The following is a 24,605-nucleotide window of genomic DNA, read 5'->3' on the forward strand; positions in this document are numbered from 1 at the left end:
CGTACAATCATACACACCAAAAAAAAATGCATAGAGACTACGAGAACCTTACTTATAATACACAGAGTATCACCTTTTAAAAGTATACTCTACTGAATATTTATAAAGAGCACATATAAAAATGTTATGACATTTAATGTGAATAGAATCATTATCCAAAACAGTATTAATCCCATCCAATTCAATAAAGAAAGAATTATGTATATTTATTTATGTCTCTGGTCTTTTTAAATCACCATCTATGTCATGAGTGTACATTCTAGATTAAACAAATATCAACATTAATAACTAGGACAGTAAATAGAAGAATCTTATGGCTGAGTGAACACTTTAGCACTTTATAGTCATCATTCAGTAACGGTTCTCTTCTCCCATCAGTGATCTCCAGAAGGAAAGAAATGAGGTTGACAGCAGGAGGGAGGGCAATGCATACTATGTCACATGCAGTGTGTAAATGAAAAGAAAGGTCAGTCCAGCAATGCTGTTGGTATGTAAAACCTAATACAGCTCCTGTGTTAGATAACATTGGTTTGTCCTTCCGCCTTATTTCAGGGAGCTTAGGTTAACTGAGTTATTCCCATCACAGTGCTCCCATTCCTCTGTGTTTATTTGCAACATCTTTCTTTGTACTCTATTGACTTGTAAATATTGCTTTCCTCTTCTCCATAAGTCCTCTTCATAGTTAATTCAGAGCAATGTTCTTTTTGTATGGGCACAAAAAGATACTTAATGCTATGCTTTTGTAACCTGGGAGTTAATTGACTCCAGTTAATATTTCCTCTAGGGCATCTTTCTCTCGACCTAAGCCTCAGTTGCTCTTACTTCATAGCACCCCCAAAGCAGGGTCCCAACGAGGGACTGGATAGATCCAAGGCAAGCAGTGAACTATGTGCTATCCTTGCATTGAAATGGGCCTGGCCAAAGTGCCATAATGCTTAACTATAAGTTAAGAGCATGGTTATGCACAAATGCTGTCATAATCTAAAAATTAATAACTATATTTGAACTCTACTAGGTGTGGGAATAACTAATCTGACCTGAGCATTATAGTATGTGTCTGTAGTGAGATGTTCCCAGGACAGGTACCCTACAAGCTCAATGTATCTCTTACTGCGTCCATACAAAATTACTAATATTAAGAAGTAATATTAAAATGTTAGTTAAAACAGTAACAACAATGTACTCTTCACGCTCCTGGATGGAGCGTGCAGATGCCATTGGGCTACACTAGCACGTGACAGGAATGAATGGAGACATTACTGACATCCGCTCAGCAATCAATGAGCAATGGAATGACAGTGGTACAGTGATAGTTAAGATGTTCATTAAGTTATTGTACTAAGAAAAGCAAAAAACACCCCAAAGTGGTATTTGGCCCTTGAACAGTAAAAAGGCTTTGGATATGTTGATTTTGCTAACTGACTGGGTGTGTGGTGGCTACCCCCAATGCAGGGAGTTTGAGAGAGAGAGAGAGAGAGATCAGGGCAGCAAGATGGAGTGCAGAGAGACTAGCAAGGGGTCAGAGGGAGAAGAATGTAGAGGAGAATGCAGGAGCAGGCAAGAGATGCGGCTGTGAGAGGGAGCACGGAGAGATGAGCAGGGAAGACAGGAGGAGACAGGGGATGAGGGGCAGTGTGAAACTAGAATGAGGGGCTCAATGAGACTGGTGCAGGAGCGTGGGGAGAATGGAGAATGGAGTAAGAGAAAGAGAGAGCCATCGGAGCTTTCCCTAGCTGCCCAGAGAATATATACTCACGCAAATATCATTTATAAACAACTTCAAAACAAAGAGCATGTGTCTTTTGAATAGTTACAGATTGAGGTTGAGGTCCATTCTTTACACATCAACAGGACAGAAATAGAATTATACTATAGAATCTTTCTTAGAAATTGACCTACTGAAGAATTTAATACATGCTTATATTGGAGAAGTATGTACTAATTCCTCATGTCCCCTACTTTAATAACTTTTTTGAAAGATTTGCATGTTAATCATAGATTTCGGTTCAGATAACAGGCTATTCTCACAGTTTCCCCAGAGGAAGATTTGGAAATTTCAGAGTATGTTTCCAACAAAGTCATTTATTTACTGAAATTACAAAACAACAATACAATTTTTAAAGTTGCACATTTGAATTATATTACTGAGAAGATTATAGGCCTTGACATATATACTTTTAAGGTAGCTAAAGTTAGTTTTACTTATATGAATACACAATATTAAAAAAACCTGAATAGTTGAATAAGCATATACTAATACTCCAAAACCGTCACAGAAAATTGTCTGTGTCTAAATATTATGGATCCTGTGCCTGACACAGAGGCGGGGAGGGGGGGAATGTGGCTTGTGGTAGAGGGATACTGGGAACGTTGGCGGTGCAGAATGGGCACAAGTGCAGGGATGGGAACTCAATCATTATATGACTGAAACATAAGCATGAAAGTTTGTAAGTCTGTAACTGTACCTCAAGGTGATTCATTAGAAAAGTAAATAATTAAACAAATAAATAAATAAATAAAGATTATGGATCCTTCATTAAATAAAAAATAATATTCTAGTTAGTTTTTGGATTAAATATCTTTTTAATATATAACAAACTGTATATTTATATCAATTATTCAAATATATATATAATTATAAATCAATTGCAATGACAAAATAGTTAAAAAACTTATGGTGAGACCTTCTGAGGATATTGTTGTATCTTAAAATTTTCAGCTAAATGTATCAAGTTATATCATAAGAAGGCAACATGACTTTATATAGTTTGCATCTTAAAACAGAACTTTCAATAATTTAAGAAGTAAATTAATAAGTAATTTAAGATATCTGATGTGAATATCTAGACAACAGACAGATAGAAATTTAAAATTACATATGATTCAATCTGTTGTGCTCAAGTATAATATATAGTATAATTTATATTCTAATTTTATCTGTATTCCTAACAATAAAATAATATAGAATATTTAAAAAAATAATTGATTTTTTAAAATTAGACAAAGGGAATTAAAGTAAGCAGATACTTTCTCCTCACTTTTCTAATAGATTCTATTAATACTATTTTTCTCATAACCTAATCTAACCAAATTAAATCTCTATTTAATTTGATAGGGATTTTATAAAATATATACATATAAAAAGCACCTTAAATAGGTAATTTTTACTTATTATGAAATTACACTGAAAATATAAACATTGTTTAATTGAGGTAAAGTTCCAAAGATTATATTAAAACATTTTTGAGGATATTTATACTTTAATTCGATTGTAAATTCTTAAAATATTTTACATCTGGAATAAAATGTTAGTCTCTGATGATGTAGTAATGGGAATATTTTAGTTAACTCTGAATAAAATTATTGATGGGTTCCTGCAAAATCACATCTTCAAATTTACTTTTATTCATTTTCACATCTTTTGAACCCTTGAGCTTTTTTTGTCTTTTAAAGTGTTAAAACTGTTATTCTACTTCAGTAGATTCTAAATGCCTAAAACAAACTCTCAGGTATAAAACTTGACTTAGTTTCAAAATAGTATACAGTACTCACCCATCCAAGAAGGATAAAGCAGCCGCTGAGAAGCTGTCAAGGAGAAAAATGCCAGAAGGATTAATAAATCATATTGCTAGAACATGATGATGAGAATTATAAACAGCTATGTAAAAATTAGGTCACTAGCAGTCAGATGACTTGATTTTTTTAGCTTTAGTAGTCGAGTAGTTTACATTTATCTTCTGCTATGCACTAGTAAGTAGCTGGCAGACTTGGTATATATAAACATTATTTAAAGACATTATGATTGGCTTGGATACAGAAAGTGCCCTTTGACATGACCATTAGCTGTCAGAAGTTGTAAGTATTGCTGGATATGATTGGGGAAATATTGGAAAGACAGAAGTCAAGGAAAAACAATAGTAAGGAAACAAAATAATTAAAAATAAAGTAGTCACATTTTCCAATGTAAGAGTTTTAAACAAATCTCTGAAATCAAAATGTCCACTTCATTTGACACATTATTAAAAAACAAAAAGCAAGGTAATATATAAAACATGGAATTAGTGAGTGGTCTTTTGTTTTGTTTTGGGGCCAAACCTGAAAGTACCCAGTGTTTACTTCTGGTTCTGTGCTCAGGGGAGCAGATAAGGTGCTGTAATCGAACTCAGTTCAGCCACGGGCAAGGCAAGTGCTCTCTGCCCATGTATTTTCTCACCAGATCCAGTGAACACTCTTCTAAGATTTTTTTTGTTCTTTTAATGTCTAGTATAATAAAACTGACCTTCCAAGTGTATTTCCATTTTTATATACTAAAGGAAACATGCCATAATTCCATAGTCTTGATATGTAAATGTGTAAATGTACATTTATATATAATCATTACATATAGAATAAACATGAGAAGCAATACAGAAATATAATAAATGAAGTAAAATGCATACTCACATAAACTAATAATTCAGTGAGAATGTATCATATTTGTTTTGGTGATTTAAATTTAGTTTAATAATATATAAGGATCTGTGACATAATTAAATAAAATATATAAAATCTTATTACAAAGACTAAGGAATAAGATTGTTTTATAAGTGATACAAATGTTTTTATCATAAAAAAGTAACTTCTTAGTTTGAAGTTTTCCCATTTGCGTGTTGTTGTCCTTGGTAAATGGAGTTGGATCAGTAAAATCACCTCTAATCTATATCCTGAATAGTAGTGTTTATGTAATTCTCAAAGTAAGGATTTTGTTCTTTAACCTACTTTGACTTAACTTTCATATACAGTGTACAATACTAACCCAGTTTCAGTTTTTTGCTTATGGTTATACAGCTTTTCCAGCACCATTTGTTAAAGATACTTTCCTTGTTGTTTCATGCACCCCGCTGCTTTATGATAGATTGTCCATATATCTGAGAATTTATATCTGGCCTCTCAATTCTATACCATTGATCTGAGTCTGTCATTATTCCATTATTTTAGAATTACCATGTGATATGGTAATCAAATGTCAAAATTTCTTTGGCTACTATGGGAGCTTTATGATTTTATACAAACTCTAGTGGCATTTGTTTAAGCCTTTAATTAATTCCACCAATATTTTGATGGAAATTGCATTGAATATATAAGCTGCCTTGGATATAATGAAATAATTAAACAATTTAAGATTACCTATAGATCTATATCCTCAGGTTACTCATTGCTAATATGAGGACCTACGTGATTCTTGATTCTTACCTATATTTAATTTTTTAAAGAAAAAAATATCAAAGCAATGAAAATCTCTCATAACAGATATTATATTATAAAATTGAATTTTCGCTGTAATATCACTCAAGAAACAATCACTATTGGGGCTGAAGTATGTATCAAAGTAGTAGAGCATTGCCAGGTAAGCAATGGGTGTGTCTTGCTCCTGAACCATGTAATATTTCATTACTTGTCCTGCACAGCTGGCTTACTGAATATCCTTGTGAGTGACACCAGTGCCCGCAGAATACTGCTAGTGGGAGTCATTCCCCCAAAATGAAATGAGAACTGTTAGAAAGTTTGTTTTATGTATAGTTGACTACAGGTTCGAACACTTTGTGTTACTTTACACATGTAGATATTGTACACTTTTGTAATAATTAGTTTTCTTGTTGCTGGTGCTCCAAGCACAGCGGGTACGGCATTTGTCTTGCATGCAGCTGATCTGGGTTTGATTCCCAGCTTCCCATATGGTCCTCCGAACACCACCAGGAGTAATTCCTGAGTGCATGAAGCAGGAGTAACCCTTGTGCATCGCCGGGTGTGACCAAAAACGCAAAAAAAAAAAAAAAATAGTTTTCTAGTTTGTATTTTTGTCTTAACAGAATATCTTATTGCTGGTTATCTTTTATTATAAGTTCAAAGATATATAATTATTTATACAATACAGTACAAGAACTATAATATTTGATAAATGATTTTAATTTTTTGTGGTTGATATATAATTCATATTATTTACATTTAACAAAACTGCTGGTTATCAAATAAGTGTTTATACTTAAAATTAGTTTGATTTTGCAAGGAAACAAGTTTTGCTTAAATGAAGTTTAGGGAATATAAATATTGGCATAATTGTTAATGATATATGTTATAATTAAGAAAATAAATATCATAATCAGGTGAAAGACTCAGAACAAGGCCTAACAGATTTTTTCCTGGATAATATTCTGTTGATAAGAATTAGATTGATTCTAAAATAGATCTTGCTAACTTATGCTAATAACTAAAATATGTCATTTGCCAAAATGTGGAGAAAGCACTGAAACATAGGATCTATTCCAATATTTCTGAATTCTCATTTACACTAATTTACTTCTGCCAAGTTTATTATTGAGATAACTAAAATCTGTGTTAAATCATCAAAGGTTAGAAGAACTAGAAAGATTACATGCATTTGCAGAATAGAAGCTTAATCTCATAAATAAAGGTTCACTTACATATACCTAATATCCATGAAACCAGGTCTCAAAAGATTAGTAGTTTCTCTATCAGTTTCCCTTAGATGTTGACTTTTTTCTTTATAATTTAAAATATTCTTTCAACAAAAAATTTAGTAGCTGTTATACTATTGTCCTAATAGTACCTTTCAAAATTACATGCTTTTGCTGCTCAACTAATACTTGCAAAAGTAAATTACCTCTCGATTTTTTGGATATTAACCATGGTATAGTTTTTCTCTTGTTAAATCTGATTATTGAAAAATAAATAACACATACTATAAATATCCTTTGAACCATAAGCATAGCAAATTGACATTACAGTGTCAATTTTTCATTTTGACAGCTTATCATATGAGTCAAGTTGCCCCAGATTTTCTTTAAAGAAGAATGAGGTAAATCTCCTCAAACATAAAGAGTAATATAAAGTATTTTTCTTGTTTTGAAGAAATAAACATGAGTCAGATTATGTATAAATATATTCTTATTATTTATTCACAGATTTTTGAACCATAAACATAGAAATGCATATGTATATATAAATATATATATATATTTTCATTTCAAAGGAATAAACTGAACAGAACCTAATGAAACATTTATACTTCAGCTGATTTTATAGGTGGGAAACACATATAAGCACATTCACATAATTGCATATGCACACAACAAAAATTGTGGATTTTTATATGCCATGTAAAAAAATCACAAAAATCAAACACAAACATATCTGTCACTGTCACTGCAATCCTGTTGCTCATCGATTTGTTCGAGCAGGCACCAGTAACGTCTCTCATTGAGAGACTTATTGTTACTGTCTTTGGCATATCCAATACGCACGGGTAGCTTGCCAGGCTCTGATGTGTGGGCTTGATACTCTCAGTAGCTTGCTGGGCTCTCCCAGAGGGGCGGAGGAATTGAACTCCCAACTGCTGTGCTATCGCTCCAGCCCAACACAAACATATGCAATTCACAAATGTGAAAAATTATGAATATTTATACACTAAAGATTGGTAATTTTTATTTTATAAATGTATATAAAATATCAACAGTAGAGTTCAGAACATTCTGCTGATGCAGAATAATTATATTCTTGTAATGGAAAATTATTTTTCTTTCTTTGGAAGTGGCAGTTGGCCTATGCAGACATGCAGTGGTCAGAAAATGTCTCAGGGACAGTAAGTTAAAGGGCATGAGGTAGACTGGAAAAACAAAATAAGACTGTTGGGATCTATTTCTAAGTTCTGCTTGTTTGTTTTGGGTCACAACCAGCTGTGCTCAGAAGTTAGACCTGGCTTTGCCCTCAAGAATCACTCCCGGAAGTGCTCAGGAGACCATGGGGGGTGCTGGGAATCAAACTTGTGTTGGCTGCATGCAACTTCAGCACCCTACCGGTTGTACTATTGCTTCAGTTCCTGTTTCTATATTTTAAAAGTGCATATTAAGATAAAAGTAGAAAGCCATAGATTGTATCAAGGCTAGGTGATTGCCTTGTATACAGCTGACAGTGGTACAATCCTGGGCACTGAGTATATTCCCTTAAGCACCAGCTGGAGTGATTCCTCTGCACAGAGGCAGTTGTAAGCAAAGCTAAATGGACTAAAAATGAAAAATTATTGTAGAAAAAAAGAGACAGATACAAATAGATTATGAATGACTCCTATCTTTTAAAGAGTACTTTTACTGTATCAAACAGTTTAAACTACTTTATATAATAGATTCTGTGCTTATTCTTAAAATGTGTTTATCTTATCATGTACAACAATCCAACAAAGGTAGCCCTTGTTAATTTTACAATTTGGTGAAGAAATTAAGGTATAGCACAACAGTGATTTTTTTTAAAATCTACTTAGTATTGGAGTTAGTTGTTATTTGAGGTTATCTTCCTAAAGTAGCTAGAAGCTTTGCCTTCTGTTTAGATTATCATAAAGACTCAATTGTGAAAAATACCAGAAATATAAACAATATGTATTTAGAAATAATTTTCTTCTCAAGTTAGAGTTATTTTGTTTGAAAAAGACTGTAACTGTCACCAACATCCTGTTGCTCGTTGATTTGCTTGAGCGGGCACCAGTAACGTAACCTCTCCATCATGAGACTTGTTGTTACTGTTTTTGGCATATCAAATACGCCATGGATAGCTTGCCAGGCTCTGCCGTGTGTGCCAGATACTCTGTAGCTTGCCGGGCTCTCTGAGAAGGGCGGAGGAATCAAACTTGGGTCAGTCAAGTGCAAGGCAAATGCCCATCCCACTGTGCTATCGCTCTAGCCCTTGCAACAGGTATTAAAATTGTAGAGATAGTATAGCAGGTAGGGCATTTGCCTTTTATGCAGCCAACTGGGGTTGGATCCATGGCATCCCGTAAGGTCCCTCAAACACTATCATAAGTCATCCCTGGAGTCAGTCCTGAGAAATGCTGGGTATAGATAAAAAAATAAATAAATGTACAATTAGCATTTGAAGATTATAAGCAATTTGCATTGTGGGATATCTGAAGATTTAAAAATATATATCTGAAAATAAATGTTAGGAGTCTTCCTTAAAAAAAAATGTTATTCAGAGAAGGAAGCAACTTAAATGTGGTTTCCGTAGCCATTAATTAGACTTCTTTTTAAAGCTAAAACTCCAAGCAAGAGAGTTAGAATTGGGAAAATGGTACCAATGAAAAAATATCTTACAGCAGAAGCAGCAGAAGGTGAAGAGGCTTTCTCAATGAATGAAGGTAAAAAAAGATTGATGAAAAGAGAGGAAGTGGAAGGAGAGTAACACAATTTAAGTTAGTGGATGAAGTTCAGTCAGCCACTTGGTTTGTTTAATTTTATCTTTAAGAAAATGCTTCTATAACAACTCAGTGCAAATTCTCTGAATCTGATCTCAGGGGCCTACAGTATTTCTCCACAGTCTTCCTCTTTTAATTTTTTTGGTCAGGTGTAATACTTGACTCCCTTCTAAGACTTACTGCATATTAATTAGCCTATTTCTCACCACATATGTATGCATTTGTTTCTATTTATTATAGTTAATATAGAACCGTCATATACCGTTTGTCCTCTTTTTTAAAACGTACATTGGCTCCTCATACATAAAATGGTTATGTCATGCTGGACTTAACAAGGATCGGGGAACGGAGAGGGTACTGAAGGGGAGGGGGCACTGAGACAGTGATGGAGGAATCAGACACTTGGATGGTGGTGTGAAACCATATCATTAACCATACTATAAATTGCATGCCAAAACTTTTATAAAAAATTACTTAAAAAGTAAATTAAAGGTGCTGAAGTTATAGCACAGCGGGTAGGGCATTTGCCTTGCATGCAGCCAACCTGGGTTTGATTCCCAGCATCCCATATTGTCCCCAGAGCGCCGCCAGGAGTGATTCCTGAGTGCAGAGCCAGGAGTAACCCCGGGCATCGCCACCGGGTGTCTGCACATGAGCAGGACAGCTGACACAGAAACTACAACTAGGATCATTTCTTGTCCACCAGCAGCCACGAAGGAGCCAGAGGCGCTGGATCATCTTTGGGAGGGTGGGGCTGCCAGGGGCGCTACAGCATGGCTATCTGGTTGTGCTCCTCCACGCCCCCTGGCGTCAGTGCAAGGTTATGGAGGGAGTCGGCGTGCCATGCTGTTTTCACTGGGGGCAGCCCTGACGACGGGGGAGGGTGAGCCCTCTGTGCCCCAAGGGATCCAACCCCAGCAGCCAACCTCCACTACCCAACCTGCTGTCAGGCTCCAGGCTGCTTTCCAGACCTGGAAATTATAATACACTTCCTACCCATTTTCTATAATTACCACACCATACTTGATGAAGTTCAGACAATAGGCAAGAAACCATAGAGTTATATATGTGTATATACATATATATGTATATGTATATATGTACATATATATGTACATATATATATGACTCTCAGAGAGCCTGGCAAGCTTATCCGGCCCACACGGACAGAGCCTGGCAAGCTACCCATGGTGTATTAAATATGCCCAAAACAGTAATGATATGTTTCATTTCCCTGACCCTGAAAGAGACTCCAATCATTGGGAAATAGAGTAAGGAGAGGCTGCTAAAATCTCAGGGCTGGGAGGAATTGAGACATTTCTGGTGCCTGCTCCAGTAAATCGATGAACAATGGAATGTCAGAGATACAGTGAAAGTTTTCTTAAAAATATAATGCATGTGATGTGTTTTTATCTTGTAATTGTCATATTCAAGATAAATCTCTGGGGTAGCTGCTTCATTATAATGCATAAATGCTATGAAATTTTTGCATTTGCACAGTATATTTAAGAATGATTCAGTCTATGATTTAAGATAATATCAACCATGCCCATATTTCTAAATTGGAATTCCATCTCTGGGCATCTATCCAACTGACATTGTCTTGGTATGTTAAAGGTCATCTTTTACAAGGGGTGAGGTGAGGGAAGCTGGACCACATATGGTGGTGTTCAGTGACTATTCCTGCTATTCAGTTCTTTGTATTCAGGAGTTTTCTCCGGTAGTCCCGGGGAACAGTTAGAGGTTATTTCGACACCATAACACTTCCTGCAGACAAATGGACATCTCAGAGTTATTTCCAATGACCCTAACCTAGAATACTTTTCTATCAAGCAATTCTCTAGAGTTTTTCATCAATTCACTTTATTTCTTTGTTACTCTGCTAATTATTCTTTATTTGTCAACTTACATATATACCTTATATTGTACATTTGTTTTAAACATTTGAATTTAATATTTTTATTTCTGTAATTTCTAACGTATGTCATCCTTTATATTGTTTTATTTAGGTATTCTTGCTATATACATACATATCTTAAATATTTACTTGAATGGATGGTCTGTGTCTTAGATTAAAGACAGTTTCTTCCTGAGAAATATTTTTTTGGGGACTTTACCAATAGAGGACCATTTTATATTCATGTGTTTATCTATTCAACAATAAACTCTTTCTCCCCCAAAGAGGTGAGCAAAGGATCTATTCTGCTATACTTTGGATACATAAGTATCTCTCTTGAACCTGCATCAAGTATCTTTATCTTTAATACGTGGTCCTTTTATCCCACCACCACAGTCATATGAGAAAAATTAAAATACATTTGAGAACTAAGATATTAAATGCTTATATTTTAATAAAAGCTATATTACTGACATAATGGAGAAAAAGTCAAATAAATGGAAAAATTAAATTATAATATGACTAAAATTAAAAGGATAACTTGTTTCCTTTACTGAGCAACCTGTAAAAGTTTTGAAAAATCATTTAAACTTTTGGGGATTTAAAAATATTTTGATTTTGTTTTGCAATGTCTTTATAGCTAAATCAATAATATGTAAGAATTATGTACTGGTAAAAATGTGAAACATTTTGAATATTCAAGAATAAAGGATGAATTTGCTCTTAATGTATTCTGGAATACAGTATTCAAATATTAATTAAGGACTCCCTTCTATTTCAATAAAATGGTAAACCATTCCTAAACAAATATCTGAAAAGATTTGAGCCATTTATTTGTTTCTAGTAAGGGAAGGAACAGAAGGAAGACATGGATGCCTCCTGAGAGATAAAGAAATGCAAGAGAATTTCCTTTTGCACATGATAATATAACTTATTAAGTAATAGAAGGCAGGCAGATGTTTAAAGGGCCTATGGTTATGATGAGAGGAAATTATAACACAAAACACTTTAGGATGTATGTCAAGAAACCAGGTGGGAATACAGAAACCTCAACAGATGCCAATGTGGTGGGAATAAGGGATGTTATTGTACATCACAACAGATGTCAGTATAGAACAAAGGAAGGCCACAGGACAGCTGCCTCACCATCTGATATTGTTATTATATAACTTTTCCAGAAGTTAAGACCGTCTACATAGAAAGAAGGAAAATAAAAAATATTCTGATTTAACCAAACTAAAAGCTATGACAGAGACTATTTTAAAACACTTTTTTTTTTTTATAAAACTGATTTAGATGCTTTTATCCCCCTTTTGTCCCTATGAAACAGGATGAACTAATTCTGGTTATGAAAAAAAACATAAAATTAAAGATAATTATATACCATTGTCACCTCAAATCTAGACCTGCTAATAGGTATAGATATCAGGAGAAAGAGAAAACAGGAATAAAATTGTTTATGGAAGGAAGAAAATGGTGGTCAATTCTATAACATGCTGCTGACAGTTAAAATTAAGTAGAAAACTGTCGAATTTTGCCTCAAGTTACTGAAGACCCTTCAATAAGAGTCCAGAAGAGTCCGGGAGCTAGGGATATAGCACAGCAAATAGTGTGCCTTGTATTCATCTGACCCAGATTATATCAGCATCAACAAATAAATCCCCCTGAATATGTGCACCAGCAGGTGTGTCCCCCCAAAACCATAACCAAATAAAAAACAAGCAAACAAACCCAAGTATATACCTAAAATGTCAAGGGTGGAAAATCAAATGAGATTTTGTGAGGGATCAAATGATAAATAAGTCATAGATGTTGTAGAGTGAGAGGCCTAATTTATCATATATTAGATGTGGTGTTTGCCTTGCGTGATGCTGACAAGGCATCTGTACCCCATATGGAGTGCAGAGTGAGGAGTAAGCCCTGAACACTGATGGGTGCACCTTCCCCTGCAAAAAAAAAAAAAGAAGTAAAACTGCAGAATGATTTTTTAAAACCACAAGCTCCTAGAAATGAAATGTAATAGGAAAAGTGCAATAGGAAAAGTGATATAGATAAAATAGCTAAACATGTTTTCTCTTATTGAAGATTACCAGTACCAGAAACATAATTATTAAGAAGGAATACATGGCAGATAACAAAATGTTGAAAATTTGCTAGACAAATAAGCCAGGTGTGCAATGTGCAATACTTCCAGAGAAACATACAGAAGGAAATGCAATAGTATTGAAGTATCTTTTTGGGTAATGAGAAGGGGAGCATACAATAGCAAAATAAGTAAATAAATAAATAAAATAAGTAGTTACAGTCACATTCATTCCTCTGTGAGGGAAATAATCCCAAAAGTAGTGGAGGGACAATAGAAGGAGTGAAAAAATATAAAATGAAAACAGTAGAATGATAAGATGATATTCAACTTTGAAAATAAGCAGAGCAAACTGTTAGAACATCAAATTTGAATGTGCAGTGTCCATCATTTGATCTGTCAAATAAATATAAAGTGATTCTCAATTTCAGTTATTACTAAAATTGTCTCTTTTAAATTGAACATCGCTACCTCTATTTTGCTAGAATATAAAGATTGATTTTTCTGGATTTTACTTTTTTCTTCCATACTTGTATATGAGTGGGATTCGTGTTCTTTCTTAATTTGTTACTCTATGTCAAACACTCCCACTTCTCTTTCTTGTATATTTTTCTTTGCTGATATCATCTGTAATTCCCCTATAGCTCTGCCCCTTTCACTCTTTAATGATGTTATTTCCTAAATCATTGCTTCTACAATTTTAGAGCCTTTTTTTTTTTAATTTTACGGGTTGGGGTTTGGGGCCACACTCAGCAGTACATGAAGAGGCATAGTTCCGGAGACCATATATAATGTGCAGGAGATGGAACTGGGGATGGTTACATTCAAGTCAAACATCTGACTTAACCCCAGAACTTTCTCACCACTATTTCTGTTGTACGGAAATCAAAGTCCAAAACCCAGCATCTCTATTTTTCTAATGATCTTGGTCTCCAAGCTCATTCAAAACTCACTTTCTCTGATCAATCCCAGGGCTGTGGTGTTGCTAGATAGTCTCAAAGCTGCAGTTTCACTTCTCTTACTACAATTTTACTTATTTACACTCTACTAACTATAAAAGCTTAACACAAATACCAGTTTGAAGCCAGGAAGGCATTAACGATTTCATTATTTCTCACCCCTCAGCCAACATCCATACTTACCAAGATTAGATTTTATTATTAATCATTATGAACTCATTAAATACAATAGCAATTCCTTTGTTTTCCATGATACATATGTATTTTTAAATTAATTTTATTTAATTAAAATGTCTATTTTTTTAAAAAAAAATTATAGTTTAGGTAACATGGTTGCAATAATTTTAACACTTAAAGCACCAATTTTCAAAGTTGGACCACTCTGATAAAATTAAAGCATACAATATCTTCCACTAATGTCTCTATGGTACTTTTACTCCATCTCTTTGTTCTTTCCACTTCTCTGCACTCCATGGTAATCCAAGACAAGAGTTAACCATTGTACAATGCTGTTCACTTATTCATTTTGTCTCTCTACATAATATTTATGTCTTAATTAAACCACAACCATGCTTAATTCTACTCTCTCCCCACTACTTGCATATGTCTTAGCAACACGATGATTTCTAGTTTACTGCATATAGATCTGTGAGGCTTCCTTTAGTTTTACATTTTCTTTACTGTAATACACATCGTGTCCATGAAAACATATCTATTTTTCTTTCAAAATTTATCTCAGCAATTCTTGCTTTCAACTTTCAGTGTATTTTAAATAAGAAACCAGTGTTACTGAAAAATAAATAGGTTAGATCATAATTCTCCTTACTGAAAAGTCTTAGATTGCCAGCTTTGCTTCTCAAAGTGAACGTCAAAGTCTGATGTTTGATCTGCAAAAGCATTTATACTCTGACTCTCTCGTCCCTCAAGGACCTCATTTCCACAGCTCTTCTTTTGCCATCTCTATAACTCCTTCATAATTTTAAACCTAACAACTCGACACCCACCTTAATGTCTTTGCCCTTTCTGTTCCCTATGCCCGGGAAGATCTTCCCACACATTTTTTAACACTTTTGAAATATCCTTATTATTTAAAATTCATATCTTCTTGAAGACATTTCAGGTTACCCAAAGTTGCAAAAAATTTTATCCTATCTCTCATTCTATTAGTATTTTCAGTTTCTTTTAAAATTTACATATTTTTTTAAATTTACATACTTTTGTTTCCCTATTAAATAAGTGGCTAAATTAGAAAGTAACTTTAGTTTGCTTGGTCACTGATAGATTAGAGATTCTATATACACATAGAAGATGTTCTATAATTATTTATTGAATAAATAAATAAATGAATAATGTCCCGTACTCTATTTATATTTTTCTTGAAGAAATTCAGTTTACATGAATCTAACTCCTGCAACTGGTGTACTATTTTTCAATTATGATATTCCTTTTTTTTGAAATAGATTCAATACCAAAAAATATTTCAGGTTTGATGACTAGTATAATTCAAATTTAGAATGTCTTCGAGTATTATGTATGTCGGTTGTAAAACAAATTAATAATATAAGACTTAAGCATTGATTAGGTGTTTGGAATAGTTTCCTACTGTTCACAAAATTAGTGCTATGTGGATTGATTGGAGAAATCAAGGAGAGGAACTAGCACAAAATGATCTTTCTCATGTCTGGAATATAAAGAATTACAGCAAGAGAATAACAAATGTACACGGCAATAGATACTGGGTACTTGTCTAAGGAAATGAGCTTTATCATGGTGTGAGGACAGGATTTCAGTGTTTGAGGTGGCAGAGTATATTAAGCCAATGATGTACAGGACAGAATTTCTTGTAGAGAATGTGAACATTGTATACATGAGTCCCTATTATTAACATTATTATAAATCAGTACAATTTTTTAATTGATAATGAAGAAATAAAGAAAAATTGTTATGTAAAATAGTGTTTAGAGTCTTGGTCTGTAATTTAATGGAAAAGCACATATCCCAGATGTATGAGGTCCTGGCTTCAATTTCCAACGCTGCATAGGCTAACAGATAGCCACACACACACGATCACGATCACGAAATCCCGTTAATAGTCGATTTCTCAAGCGAGTTCAGTAATCTCTTTATTCGTCCTTTCCCTGAGATCTTAGAAGTCTATCTCGACTTGGCCCTCCTAATTTTGTCGCACTGGAGGCTCTTTCAGGGTCAGGGGAATGAGATCCAGCTTGTTACTGGATTTAGCATATGAGTACACCATGGGGAGCTTGCAAGGCTGACCCATGTGGGCAGGAAACTCTCAGAAGCACGCCAGTTTCTCCCAGAGGGAGAAGTAGGCTACAAGATTCTGGGAGCTTGCTTTTAAGTCTCTGGATGTTGGCCTTTGATGGGATTACACACACCTGGGTTCCTCTGCCAGTACCTTCATGCATGAGGCCTGTCCGAACGTGTGGAGAGGGGCCCTGAGCATGACTGTAGCTAAGTTCCGGTAGTCTCCAGCCACACACACGCACACAAATAATTAAAACCACATGCACACAAATAATTAAAATGAAAAGTTTATGGAATAATTTTATTCCAAAGTTATAAATCAGAAAAGAGAAAATTGCACATTAGAAATTAGAAATTAGTGTGTGGTTTCACATTAAATGTTTCTCTATATAAAGTAAGAGGAAATAATTGGCACCTGGTAAACCTGCAATACATGCAGATGTTACAGTCTAGAGGATAATTATTTTTATTCTTTTAATTCTTGTCTTATCACTATCATTAGGAGGAAAAAACTTAATTGAGCTGTGATAAAAGTATAAAAAAGGAACTATGTTGTGAGTTAAAAAAATATAAATTTCATAAAATAATATTACTTGTATCACTTGTCATCCCATTGATCTTTGATTTGCTCAAGCGGGCACCAGTAACTTCTTCATTTTTCCCTGTCACGTGCTAGTGCAGCCCAATGGTATCTGCTTGCTCCAGGCACAGGAAGAGTCTCAAATCGTTCATTCAGGGATTTGATGAAGAAATCTGACCATCTAGTTGGTGGGCAGCCACGAGGTTTTCTGACATCCAATGGAATCCAGTCGGTAACAGCTCTAGTCCAGCGGTCATCTCTGACTCACATTACATGACCGGCTCATCTGATTTTTGATGCCTTGGCAAACAAGACAGCATCCCTGATTTTTGACCGTCGAGAGGTCAGAACTCCGGATTCCTTCTCTCACTTGAGTGAGACATGATATTCCTAGCATAGCTCTTTCGATTCCTCTTTGGGATATCCGAATAGTGTTCGCATCCTGTTTGCGTAGGGCCCAGGTCTCTGAGGCATATGTTAGTGCAGGAAGAACAGTGGAATAGAAAAGATGTGCCTGGAGTCGGAGGTTCTTCGTCCTCTTAACCACTTCTTAGACACTCTTGAAAGGCATTCCGCGTTGCTCTCTTCCTCCTGCGCAGTTCTGGCGCTAAGTCATTCTTCATGTTGATTTCTCGTCCCAGGTACACGTAGTTGCTACATTCGGAGATGTTTGTTCCATTGAGAGCAAATGGAGCTTTAGGGACTAGTTTGTTTTTCATGAGTATCATCTTGTTGAGAATCAGCTGCAATCCAACCTTTCCACACTCGTGGTCGAAATCGGCCAGCATTTGTTCCTATTGGCTAATGTGTGGTGTTATGAGAACGATGTCATCAGCAAAGCGGAGGTGGTGTAATTGCCGACCATCTATCTTCACTCCCATTCCTTCCCATTCATGATGTTTTTGAGGGTGGCACTGAAGAGTTTCAGTGAAATGGTATCACCCTGCTGCACCCCTCTCTTTACATTAATGATCACTTCCTTGTAGAATGGTGAGATCCTGGTGGTGAATCCACCATACAGCTTGCATGAGTTTGAATGCCCTATTTGGCCAAACTTTTATGACTGCCTCATTCTCAACAGAATCGAAGGCCTTCTTTAAGTCGATGAACGTTAGACAGAGCGGCATCTTGAAATCTCGCAAAACTTCAATGAGTTTGGTCACTGTGTGGATATGGTCTATCGTGCTGAATCCCCTTCGGAACACGCCTTGCTCGCATGGTTGTCCTTTGTCTAGTGTTCTGCCTATTCTATTCAGGATGACACGAGTGAACAACTTGTAGACAACAGACAGCAGGCAGATTGGGCTATACTTGCCAATGTATAAATAATATACAAATAGAATAAAATTACTAGTCAACCATTTATAAATTTCAAATTTCAGAACTTTATTCTCCAAATATTTTAACAGTGGTTAAAGAAGTTTTCAAATTAAAATTTCTAATATTACTTTAAAGTGTATCCGATATATAAAAATGCTGAAACACCTGACTTAATTGCATTAAAACTGCAACCTTTATATTCTATTTTTCTAAGTTAAAATTTTAATCAGGCAATAATATTCTTTATGGAAAGTATTTAGCTAAACTGTTTTTCTAGAAGGACAATAAGAAGCATCAATTTGTATGCCCATATTCAAAACTGGTTCTGTTTCACAATGAAATTACAAAAATATTTAGAGAAAAAGGTTCATTTTTTTTTAATACAAGCCCTTTATCATTTCATTTTTCAAGGTCTTTCAATGTTGGAAACCACATTTTTAAAGATGTGGACAATAGAATTAATTTTATTTAATATTTTTCCTAAGAATAAGAAGCATTACTTTGGTGGTACTTTAAAATATGTAAAATAGCCATCATTATCAGGATACATTAATATTTTTATGACTTTTAATTATTTATTTTGTCTAGTACAAATTGTTCACTCTAAAAACTAGTGTTCTATTAATATATTTTGGCAAAGAAAACTTTTGTTAGGGGTTTTGGGGGCACACTTGACTATGCTCAGGACTTACTCAGGGATCATCACCTTGGTAGGACAGGGTGAATACATGAACTGCTGAGAACTGAACCACCAGCTGACTGCATTCACGACAAGTGCTGTATGTACTGTACTATTTTTATGACTTATTTAAAACTGTTAACTTGTCATCGTATCTAGAAAACTTTTTAATAAAGGTTACATGTGAAATGTAAGTGAGTCATGGGGCTCTCAATCGTCCAATTCACTTTTATTTATGTTTGTGGTGTGGGGATTACTCTTGTCTCTGTGCTCAGGGATCACTGCTGATGTGCACAGGGAATCATTTCTAGTTCTGCAAAACAAACCTTGACCACCTATGCTGGGGAAATGCTTCACTTGGATCAGGACCGGAAAAGTCAGCCGCTAGTATTCACAAGACACATGTTCATCCAATGTCAGCCCTAGCAAGTAGCTGTTAAACTAAATTTTGAGTCTTCTTGTCCTGTATGGGGTAAGAAATTATCCCTGACACCAGATTACTCAGGAAGTTGTGGATTTAGGGACTGTTCCTTGCAGGAAATGAAAATTAGTCCTAATCTTGCTGCTTGTGTTCACTTTTCCCTTCACAGAAAAGAATTTCAGGAGGAAATAAAATAGTGAAGCAAGATAGTTGTTTTTTTTTTTTTCTTTTTGTGTCACACCCAGCCATGCTCAGGGGTTACGCCTGGCTCTGCACTCAGGAATTACTCCTGACGGTGCTCAGGGGACCATATGGGATGCTGGGAATCAAACCTGGGTTGGCTGTGTATAAGGCAAACACCCTACCTGCTACTCTATTCCTCCAGCCCCAAGTTAAGATCTTTTTAATGGTGTTTTAAGTCATGAGGATTGAAAATCAGTATTGCTTGCTATAATCTTCCTAGTACGCCCTTTATAGAAAATGAACATTTATTCAGAGAATGTATCGCTGTATCACTGTTATCCCATTGCTCATCGATTTTTTCAAGTGGCACCAGTAATGTCTCCATTGTGAGACTTGTTGTTACTGTTTTTGGCATATACAACATGCCACTTGTAGCTTGCCAGGCACTGCCATGCAGGTGAGGATACTCTTAGTAGCTTGCCGGGCTCTCCGAGAGAGGCGGAGGAAGCGAATCCAGGTCGGCTGCGTGCAAGGCAAATGCCATACCCACTGTGCTATCACTACAGCCCAATTCAGAGAAGGTAATACGACTATAAAGAATTACTAAAATTATAAGTAAAATTAAAATAATATCAGTAACCTTAACTATTTCAACATCACTAGAGTTCACAGGATATGAGATTCTCAGAATAAATAGTGGAAAAATTTAAATATATTTTAAGAATTTCAATCTTGAGATTGTAAATTTTTACTATAGGCAATTATTCACCTAAGAAAATAGTTCAATGATATTAAAGTTACTTTACACATTAATTTAGATGTCACCTTCTGTTCCTACTCTCGATTTGAATTTATGAAAATATACAAATCACAAAATCCTGTTAATTGTCGAGTTGCTTGAGCAGTCTCAGTAACCTCTACATTCGTTCATTCCCTGAGGTTTTAGAAGCCTCTCTCTTCTCGGCCTTCCCAACAATAAATATTTACCAAGATATTTACAAAATAGTGTCATATATGTTCCAACTCCAGTCTTACCCAACTTATCCCATCCTTCCATCAATGACTCAGGTTCTATCCCAACCAACAGCCTATAACCTTGACAGGCATAATGTTGAATTTAATTACTATGTCTAGAATAGCATGTTTTTACTAGTGTTGGTTCTAACGCTTTATATAAAAACAGGAACTTTACCTGCCCATCAAGATGAGTCCCTGTTCTCTGATTTTTGGCCCTGCATTACCTCTAGACGTCTGTTTACTTAGTTCTCGCTTTTTTCTCTCCTATCAATGATTTTGCAATTTCTTTTTTTCTTTTTCATCATACGGAATCACTGTGAGATAGTTACAAGACTTCATATTTGGGTTACAATCACACAATGATCACACACCGATCCCTGCACCAGGGCACATTACTCACCACCAATATCCCTGGTATAGCCCTATTTTCCCACTCTCCCCCTGCCTCCAAAAGTAAAGAGATTTTGCAATGTCTTACATTGTAAGTTTTATATCATCATCATCATCATCATGATCCCGTTGATCGTCGATTTTCTTCAGCAGTCTCAGTAGCGTCTCCATTCGCCCTAGCCCTGAGAATTTAGAAGCCTTTCTTTCCTCGTCCTTCCCAATGGTGCCACACTGGAGGCACTTTGATGACCAGGGGAATGAGACCCATGTAAATGTTATATACCAAAGTAAAATATTCAAGGGATGGAGTGATAGTACAATGGGTAGGACATTTGCCTTGCACACGGCCGACCAGGGTTTGATCCCTGGCATCCCATATGGTTCCCTGAGCACCACCAGGAGTAATTTCTGAGAGTAGAGCCAAAAGTAACCACTAAGAAATCCCAGGTGTGATCCAAAAGCAAAAGCAAACAAACAAAAAATCAACCCACTTTATTGCATATATATATGTATTCAATATTTCCTAATAAAATAACATTTTAGTGAATTAATAATTTGTGGTGAGCTGGAGTGATAGCACAGTGGTAGGGCATTTTCCTTGCATGCAGCCAACCTGGATTCGATTCCTCTGCCCTTCGGGGAGAGCCGGGCAAGGTACTGAGAGTATCCCGCCTGCATGGCAGAGTCTGGCAAGCTACCGATAGTGTATATTGTATATGCCAAAAACAGTAACAACAAGTTTCACAATGGAGCCATTACTGGTGCTGGCTCGAGCAAATTGATGAGTGATGGGATGACAGTGACAGTGACAAAATAATTTGTGGTATATATGCCTTTTATATTTGAAGAGTTAAGACACTTGGGTCCAGAAAGATAGCTCAAGGACTGAACACATACACTGCATGAGAGAGACCCTGGTTTAATCTCTGATATGAGCACCACTTGACCTCCTAAGCACCTAACCATGAGTAGCCCTGGGGTGTGGCCAAGAAAAAGAAAGGTAAAAGAAAGAAAGAGAGGGAGAGAAGGAGAGAAACAAAGGAAGGAAGGAAGGAAGGCAGGAAGGAAGGAAGGAAGGAAGGAAGGAAGGAAGGAAGGAAGGAAGGAAGGAAGGAAGGAAGGAAGGAAGGAAGGAAGGAAGGAAGGGAGGGAGGAAGGAAGGGAGGAAGGGAGGGAGGGAAATCCTCCCTTCCTTCCTTCTTGCTGCATGCAAGGCAAAGGGAGGGAGAGAGAAAAGGAAGCAAGAAAGAAAGAAAGAAAGAAAGAAAGAAAGAAAGAAAGAAAGAAAGAAAGAAAGAAAGAAAGAAAGAAAGAAAGAAAGAAAGAAAGAAAGAAAGAAAGAAAGAAAGAAAGAAGAAAGAAAGAAAGAAGGAAAGGAAGAAAGGAAGGAAGGAAGGAAGGAAGGAAGGAAGGAAGGAAGGAAGGAAGGAAGGAAGGAAGGAAGGAAGAAAAAAAGAAAGAAAAGAAAGAAAGAAAGAAAGAAAGAAAGAGAGAAAGAGAGAGAAAGAGAGAAAGAGAATGAAAGAGAGAAAGAAAGAAAGAAAAAGAAAGAGGTAAAGAGAGAGAAAGAAAGAAAGAAAGAAAGAAAGAAAGAAAGAAAGAAAGAAAGAAAGAAAGAAAGAAAGAAAGAAAGAAAGAGAGAGAAAGAGAGAGAGATAAAGAGAGAGAGAGGGAGGGAGGGAGGAAGGGAGGGAGGGAGGGAGGAAGGAAGGAAGGAAGGAAGGAAGGAAGGAAGGAAGGAAGGAAGGAAGGAAGGAAGAAAGGAAGGGAGGGAGGGAGGGAGGGAGGGAGGGAGGGAGGGAGGGAGAAAGGAAGAAAAGAAAAGAAAAGAAAAAAGAAATGAAAAGAAGAAACATAAGTCTTAGGAAAAATTGAATTTTTCTCTTGGAGAGATTACTTTACATCTGTCTATTATTCCCTGTCATAGAAAATGAACATATATATAAAGAAATATAAAAATTAATAACCAAATTTGAATACTATGAGTAATAAAAAATTCTATATCTTAACTGTTTCATTATTACTCGTGTTCACTGGAGATGACTTTCTCAGAATAAATATTTGTGGTAAATACTTAAGTACTGAATCTAGAGATTAGTAAGGTGACTTTCTTGCATTTTTCTCATCTAGTTTTGGTCCTCACCATGCCATATGATCCCCAAGGTCTTCCAGAAATGATTCCTGCATGCAGAGTCAATAGTAATTCCTGAGCACTGCTTTGTGTGACCCCCCAAACACACAGGCACACAAATTGAAATGGAATGAAAAACATTAGCACTAGATAAGTTTTTTCTGTTTTCATGTAAATCTTACTCTAATACTTTCTTGGATTCCTTAAAATGCCTATATTTCTAATTAGCTCTGTGGTTTAGAACAAAATCTCACATGATATAACTACAAGGGAAATAAATAATAATTTACATATTTGTATGTTATTCTTCCAAAGATTGACTTTTTCCAAAACTATTAAGTTCACTTGTTCCTGAAATAAAATTTCTATCCCAGCTATGTCTTTTGACTTTCATCCCAATAGGACTACCAGTCACATATTTTATTTCTGTGATTCTCGACATATTAAATTTTGCAGATCTAAATTTGGATTCCTTTACTTTTATAACAAGTATAGACTTCATTTTTTCACCCTATTAAGTCATTGCATAGTATGAATACCAATATCACAATAACAAGAAACAATATGGTGTTTGCAATTGTAGTAATGTCAGTGATTTCAATGCAGATTACACATTTCTAAAGTATAAAGTACTTATACTTTGTAAATAATTACTTTATTAAGTACTTATACTTTATAAATATAAAGGGCAAGTTTAAAGAACAAAAAAAATGGATTGTTCAAACACCTTTACTGTAACAGCATATGATAATTCACATTACTTGATCTGTGAAGGGAGCTCATAACTAAACTGAGAAAGTTGAGTATTGCTCTAGTCAACTGTGGGTTCTGGCAGAGAAATTAGAAAATGGCAGCCAATGTCATTTTTGGCAGGTAGACAAAATTAGAGTTACCTCAATTTCACTTTCCCTTGTCATATTCATTTTCCTAATAATATCCATGAACAAGACAGAACTGGGAAACTGAAGAGGGTAGTTGCTGACAACATTAGCAAAATTTAGTCTTCAGACAAGAGGAGGGTGAATAAGGGTGAAAAAAGTAGGTCTAGAAAAATGGACCATGTATCTAACATACCTATTTCAAGACAGAAGCAGGGATCCTTTTTTGTATTTTTGCCTTCACCCCTTAACCCTGTTTGAAATAATGTTTATTCATCTAAGACCCAAATAGAATTTGCCTCTTTATGCAGTGAGCATAAAGGACAAGGGCAACCACTAGGGTTAAAGAACTCCTGCTTTAAAGGCTTTTTAAAATGATGTGCAAAGTCAAAATTGATTTTATAAAACCCAGAACATCAAATCCAGAATAAACTCTAATTACAGATTAAAGTGATTATTTTGAGGGATCCCTCTGAGGTATATGACTTTTGTGATACCCTCCTTCATTCACCACCAAGAACTGTGTAAGAGAACCACATCTGAAGACACAGGATTAGA

The 24,605-nt window shown here is 35.4% G+C and overlaps 1 protein-coding gene across 2 annotated transcripts in view; it reads right to left on the reverse strand.

Moving 5' to 3' along the window:
• The window catches only part of MGAT4C (MGAT4 family member C), a 753,565-nt gene that overhangs the window by 646,183 nt on the left and 82,777 nt on the right, over positions 1-24,605 (reverse strand). For both annotated transcript variants that reach the window (XM_055118430.1, XM_055118431.1), the window contains exon 2: positions 3,553-3,585. The gene's annotated coding sequence lies outside the window, so the exon portion shown is untranslated. The remainder of the gene's footprint in view (positions 1-3,552; positions 3,586-24,605) is intronic.

Source organism: Sorex araneus, chromosome 10 (assembly GCF_027595985.1).
Source record: "Sorex araneus isolate mSorAra2 chromosome 10, mSorAra2.pri, whole genome shotgun sequence".
Taxonomy (NCBI): Eukaryota; Metazoa; Chordata; class Mammalia; order Eulipotyphla; family Soricidae; genus Sorex; species Sorex araneus.